Below are 7,206 nucleotides of genomic sequence, written 5' to 3'. Positions count from 1 at the left end.
TAGCCTTCGCCTAATCAACTTTGCCAAACTTTTTCTTCTGATAGGGTTCGTGTACCAGTACGCTTCATTGTGTCGTGGTTCATAAATAACTCGTTGCAAACAATTAGGCCATACATTCATTCCAATAATATGACATGGTATGGAAAATGCTGAGAGAATCATGTGAATGAGACCCCGTGTAGCTCGACATGCCTGAAGCGTTCTTTTAAGGAAAGTGGATGCACTTTTTCGTAGAAATTCTGAAAAAAGCTGCGCCACTCACCACGTTTAATCCCTATGATTCCTTGTTAAACCCCATAGAAGGCACATCTTCTACTGCACCTAAAAATTTTGAGGAGAGGAAAATCATTTTCTTGTTTAGGCTTCCTCGTAAAGGCCCACTTGATGGATCTCCAAATGTAATAAGAAAAGGAAGTGTTGTTAACAAACTGAAGCAGCTTTAAGAAGATCGGTAATGTTCTAAATTGGTAATATCCAGTCCACGATGTCAGAGAATTTCATCTTTTCAGCATTAGGTTGAATCTTCAGCTGAAATATAGAAAATAGGTTTTTGATGTTCCAGCAAGTGTTGGAAATTCCTGCTCATTTTTAAGGGTGGTCTCAGCACCCTTAAAAATGAGCAGGAATTTCCAACACTTGCTGGAACATCAAAAACCTATTTTCTATATTTCAGCTGAAGATTCAACCTAATGCTGAAAAGATGAAATTCTCTGACATCGTGGACTGGATATTACCAATTTAGAACATTATCGATCTTCTTAAAAGTATTGTCTGTATTCTCCCTACACAAAATGCTTTTTTGTTAACAACATACAATAAATTATTCACGTGAAAAGCGCCTAAGAGTAAATTATTAATGAGATATTTTATGATGATTCTTCACGATGTAGTTTAAGTGATTGATTCCCCTTGTCTTGAAGTGCGATATTTGCTGTATTTTTTAAAATCTGATCAACAAGATAGTCTTCGGAAATGTTGACAAGCTTTTTGTGAATATCTTTACTAAATGATACTGAATCCCTTGAAATTATTATTTAGAATAACATTCTAAATATCAAATAAAAGGCTCAAGCAAATTCCATGAAGTTGTTCGTCTTGTCGTTATACATATTTATCCAGAAATGATCATTGATTCATCTTGTGCCTTCGAAGTTTTTGGGTAATTTCTGGTAAAAATTAAAGCAAGTTTCAACAGTGATGCCATTAGAAGCGCTGTATCAATAACTACAATATTCAATGTACTTTATTGGACTCTCGTTCCCTACAGATGATTTTAAATTGCTAGTGTTTTGAAAATAATGTCCAATATCTTTAAAAATACTCGAGATAAGAAAAATATACGGTAATGAAAGTTGTGTATTTTGGAGATTGCATTAACTTCGTCGAACATATCAAATTCATCAAATATCATTGAAAAGCTATTTCAAATAAAAAATTTTAGGTGACATGCAGATATAACGAACTAGAACTTCTAAAATATTTAAATAAGAGGCTTAGTGTGTTCGACGAAGATATTCGTGAAATAAATCTGCAAAATTACAGTAGTAGATGTCAGCTCATTTCATCTGTCCAAAATAACAACTCAATTGAAAAATCTCACTTTTAGGAGGATTATTCACTGAAATTATTGCACTAAATGACAGACCTTGCTATTTTTGATTAGTATACCGAAGACACCATTGACGTAAACTTAGGTGTTTCGACGTGAACAATTAACCATTTCTTAAATCTTTTTCTCTCCAAGAGAATTGCCCTGTGGACCCTAGAAATGGGTGTTTCTTTTCGCTCGCGTGCTGTCAGTTCAATCGAAGATGGCGTCGAAACAGCAAGCACTCCACGAGCGTGTTGTACGGTTTTACGAAACGCATGGTCATCGTGTAAAAAAAGTTTACGTTAAACCACTTTTGAGACGAAAACATGCCCGTGAGTACAGTTTACCGGATCCTGGTATCCCTGAGCGTGGATCGAAGGGCCAGTAGCGACCGTCCGGCAGGTTGATTATACCAGTTGCAAGTGGGGCCAAATTCACCAAGTTCCGTAAAAATCCTTTTAAATTACAGAATTGATAAAATTGCTTAGATGAGTTAAACTAATTAATCAAATCCTGCTTTAAAAACTGTCCTTGCGTTTAAACCAAAATCGGAAGCTTATTACTACCACTACATTACTTAATTTCAAGCGCAAATAGCAAATACATGTGCTAGTTAAACCAAAAATTTACTGCCAACATTACAGCGGCATTTAGGAAGCAGTTGGAGCGGTCGCCTGTTGGACGACACAGGGAAGCGTCCCTCCACAGTCAGTGTAACGGACTTCTAGCTCAGCTACACTGGCTGTAAAAAACACAGCGCAGTGATCTGCTTCGCCAGCCGATCAACAGGAAACTGAGCGTGTCTGGCCTAGTCCGTTCTTTAAATAGTCGATGATGACGTCACTCATAGAAGCGTTGCGCGCTAGGTACACCAATCTGTCGTACAGGGCTTGGGAAGCGCTATCTTCTGTGTGTTAATGCGCGATATTTTGACAAGGTTGTATATTATTTAATTTTTCAATGCTATGATGTCAAAAATCTTTGGGTTTATCTATTGGAATCTATTCTTAGAAGTATTTCGGGGCGATTTGTGCAAAAAATTTGAAAATTTATCGTGAGATGGCTGAATTATATGCGTTTAAAATTGGACCACTTTTCGTTACATACCATTTTCGTAGAATTTGTAGAGTGCACCCCCATATCGAAAACACATGTTCTACACATATCATCAAATCTCAGCCGTAGCAGAGTTATTGTACTTTTCTGAAATTGACTTATTTGTCTTAAAGTGCCTCTAACTCAAAAGGTTCTCTTTGTATTTCAACTCTATTAGAATATTAGCAAACCTCGTGGAGCAATGGGGAGCTACATTCGATAGTCTCTAAGGTATCAACGAAACCTTGGTTCAAGGGGATGGATGTGGGTCGTGACTTCATTCGTGTGATGTCCCGACTCATGGCAAACCATTACACGCTGGATGCACATCTCCAGCGTATTGGGCTCGTGGAGAGTGGTATCTCCGCTTGTGGCGACGGCTATCACGATATTGAGCACATTGTCTGGGCGTGCACCGAGTACAGTTCCGCCAGATCTCGGCTTATGGACACCCTACGGGCCCGAGGAAGACCACCCAACGTCCCGGTTCGAGATGTGCTGGCAAGCCGCGTGGTCCTCTATATGTCCCTTATATACACCTTCATAAAAACCATCAATATACAAATTTAACAGGCCCCTTTTTCTTGTCATTCTCAGAAGTGCCTTCTTCCGCCTGTACCATACACCCCCGAAGGTTTGATGCGACTCCAAAGCGACACCAAACATCTCTGTCGAATGAGCCAACAAACACGGGACCTACGTACAAACGACACGCGCAACTTGAACTCTTTCCGATCCGCATCTGAGCCGTACTAAGAAATGGTCTGGAGGAACCCCTGCCGACTCGAGGAAGAACACCCGGCCTCCCTGTATATAATTCTTCCTGATGAAGGCCACCCGAGTCTGCATCCTATGCCGTTGATCTCCCTAAGCCTGAAACTGAAAGTTAATTACTTTCTTCCCTGCCATCTTTGTCCACCATCACTCCCCTGACTCTTATACCCAGAAGTATCACCCCCGTCTACCAAATAGCCCCCCGAAGCATTTAGCTCTTTCTGTCTCTTCTAGTTCTAACTATTATATTATATAATCTCATTGAAAATGCCCAACTCTACTACCACAAAAAATAACTCTAAATTATCTCCCCGAATCTTTACAAAATTAAATCACGCCATCTAGTTATTCCTAGCTTTAAGATAGTTATAAAAATTGTCCCCTTAGTTAAAAATTATTTACTTCAATAATCTCCCTTCTAAAAATGTCAAACCCTCCTTGTGTATGTATAGCTATAAATTCTCTTAAGCTTAATTTAAAAAAAAATCAATATGTAATGTTTTAAGTAATTTGAAATGTAAAACAAACCAAGATTGGCACCTTTAAGCTAACGCAAACTTGCCTTATCAAATAAACAATTTGAATAAAAAAAAGCTCGGCGACCATAAGCTTTGAGGTATGCAGAGTTACTGTGGAATTTTTTAATTGGATTTTAGGTTTTTATTTCCGAGTTTCCAACAGTGGTAGTGATGATGTTTGTTAATTAGTAAATACACAAATTACGAAACTCCTCCAAAAACATTAATTCTAAACTATTTTACTGATGGAAAACCGTCACTTAGTGCACTTAACTACAAAGAATTTTTTAATTTGGTCGGTCTAAGTGACAGTGCATTGATTTTGAGAAAAATGCGTTTAAAGTTTGAATCGCAGCATCCTTTACATTATAATTGGAAAATAATTTTTGCCATAATTCTTGTTTATTGTTTCATATTTCAAATCTGGTAAAAGTGGAATGTAGATGAAGAAATTCTTTATCCAGGGCTATCATTAATTTATTTTTTGATGTTTTGCGACTTAGTCCGGTCTGACTTAACACCGACCATTTGATAGGAAATTTTCTCATCTTTCTTATGAAATCTTGGTAATAAGGATATAAAGCATATTTTTAGGCTAAAGTCTTTTAAGCACTTGAAAATCGACTACAGAAAAGGATTAATAATGACTTTTCAACGAAGGGAGAATAGATACATATCATGTTGAAGATTATTATTCTTTATTCTGAGAAAACTTACAAAAACCTCATCATAGCACAAACTTTTGGCTATTTCGCCACTTAAATGTTACTTAAATACATTAAATGAAAGATATAAGAACTTCAGTAGGAAATTTTCCCACCATTGCAATGGAACTAAAAGATTTGAAATATAAGGCACACTTCTTGAGTTAAAGGCATTTAAAGACAAACAGGCCAAATAGAGTCAAATTTCAACGCCTCTGTAACGGTTGTGGTTCGATAGTATGTGTAGAACAATATTTTCTCCAAATATGACTTCTATCACCCCTCGAGAGATTCCTAACCATTGACCAAACACCCTGTATTTAAGGTAGGGTGGCTCTTGAAATCGATTATCGTTTAAGTGATATCGTCTCGAAGTGATGCAGTTTGTACCTCTTTCGTTTGAACAATTGCAAACGACTTTTATAACAAAGTTTTCTTCAAATCTAATACTACGTTCACACTACAAGTTAAACGTGTTTTAACGCTATCTTGATGTTCTTTTGCCTGTTGCTAATTATTATAACATGTTTTAACTCTGTAGTGTGAACATTGTATAATCATCTTCAAATATTGCGAATAGATTTTTAAACTGTCGATTTCATATGAGGGATCGGAGCTTTATTAGTCATTGATGAAAAAACTGCTTATTTCTTTAAAAAAATTAGCTTAAAAAATATTTTATCAACAAAAGTCAATTTATTTACTTGAGCAACAATATGAGCAATACAATGTTTCAAAAGTGTTACAAAGTATTTACGATAAAGTAGTATATGAAACCCCAAATAAAAATATTTAGAGGTTTTGCTTTAGTTTTAAGAAACGTGTCTTGAATCTTTTTCTAGAGAACCTCTAAATTTTTAATTATTTCTTGGACAGAAATATTATGAACCTAATGCGTCACCACCAGGTAATTCCCGCTTAGAGTGCAACGATCATAAAATCGAAGTAAACACAGCAAGCTGAAGGAATATGTAACCGTGCATTAGAATGACGGCACCTCTCTGAGTTCCACCGCTATGGCAAAAAGCAACAAAGAACCGTCTGCCTGTAAATGGAGACCTCTAGCGGGAGATTAAGGGAGAGAAAGACAGACAGAGACAGACATAACGAAGCAAGCAAACCTCAACGAATAATGAAAAAGTCGTAACTCGAACGCGCGCTCGACCATCGTATCGAATGCAATATGAATGCAGGCAGGCAGGCAGACACAGGCAGGCAAGCAGATTGGTGAGTTTTCGCTGATCAACACCGATATTGTTGTGACTTATACCTACCTACCTGCACACTACGCGGATAATTATGGTGGTGGTTGTTGTTGCTGTATCGTGCCAGTGCCCGCCGTCAAGGTAGCTTCCGGGGCTATGGCAAAAACTCATCTTTACTGCCTAATGGAAATGTTCTTTGTCTTTAACTCTGTCGAGAATTACTGAATTTATGTGTAATGTGCAGTGCATTGTTTAAAAAGTTCAACAGACTTTTTGATAGCAGATATTACTTATGAGGGGTGGTGGGATGGTGCATAGCAACACCAAAGCGACGCGACACCCTGAAACGAACTCCATCGCAGGGTGAACACAATCTCTGTATGATAACTCGCGGTACGTCGACTAACATTCCCTAGGCTCATCTAACCCATGCTTCGCCCATCATCAACTTCAATTCTTCTTCCAAGAATTCAACGAATTGAGCTATACTATTTCAACCTGCAACGACTGCAAAAGTAAATATGGTGGCTCGCAAATGTCATGGCCGGTCTTGGTAATATGAACGTGTATGACGTGATAAACGCTCAAAACATTCATCAAGTCTGCAATGAGCTGATGTTTGTTTGTCAGCTGCAGGAAATGTTAGTGCCTTGAATTGAAAAGCGTGCGGTTGCGTGGGTAAGCCTAAATTTCCTATATGTATCTAAATTGTGATTCATTGCGGCTCAGAACTTAGACCTTGGTCAATGTTCCAGAGCAAGGTTTACTCCTCGCGGTGACGAGTTCGGTACACCACCTGAGTTTTACGGTGGTGGAAGTCATCGTTTGCCGTGTGGCCGTGAAAAGGTCGTTCATTGTCCCAATTTCGCTCGATTCGCTCGCTATTAGAAAAGGCATTCGCGTGTGTAGGTTACCTACACATTTTCTGACTCTCACTGTGGACATCAGGCGCGTACATCGTCGTCGTTGCTTTTTTGCCAGTCGCCACTGGTCAAGGCAGCGGCCCAGCCAGCGCCAGCCGGATTTACATTCCTTTCCTTTTTGTTGCCGTGCGTTTTGGCTTGAACGCGAAGAGTGAAAAACATCGGCTCTCCGCTGGGCAACATGTAACAGAAAAGAAAAATAATTACGTAAAGTAACGTCTTCACTTATGGCTAGCATGAGAGGGATGCTTTCATAGGTGACCGCCTACTGTATATTATGGAGACATGTACCTAGAAGTAGTATATAATGCACAGTAGGTCCACACAGGCTATCAGTTTGTTTGGAATACTTCATCATTTTATTACTTTAAGTAATAACAGAAAAGTTACTACTTC

Source organism: Topomyia yanbarensis, chromosome 2, assembly GCF_030247195.1.
Source record: "Topomyia yanbarensis strain Yona2022 chromosome 2, ASM3024719v1, whole genome shotgun sequence".
In the NCBI taxonomy this organism is placed as follows: domain Eukaryota; kingdom Metazoa; phylum Arthropoda; class Insecta; order Diptera; family Culicidae; genus Topomyia; species Topomyia yanbarensis.
This window is presented reverse-complemented; position numbering follows the sequence as displayed.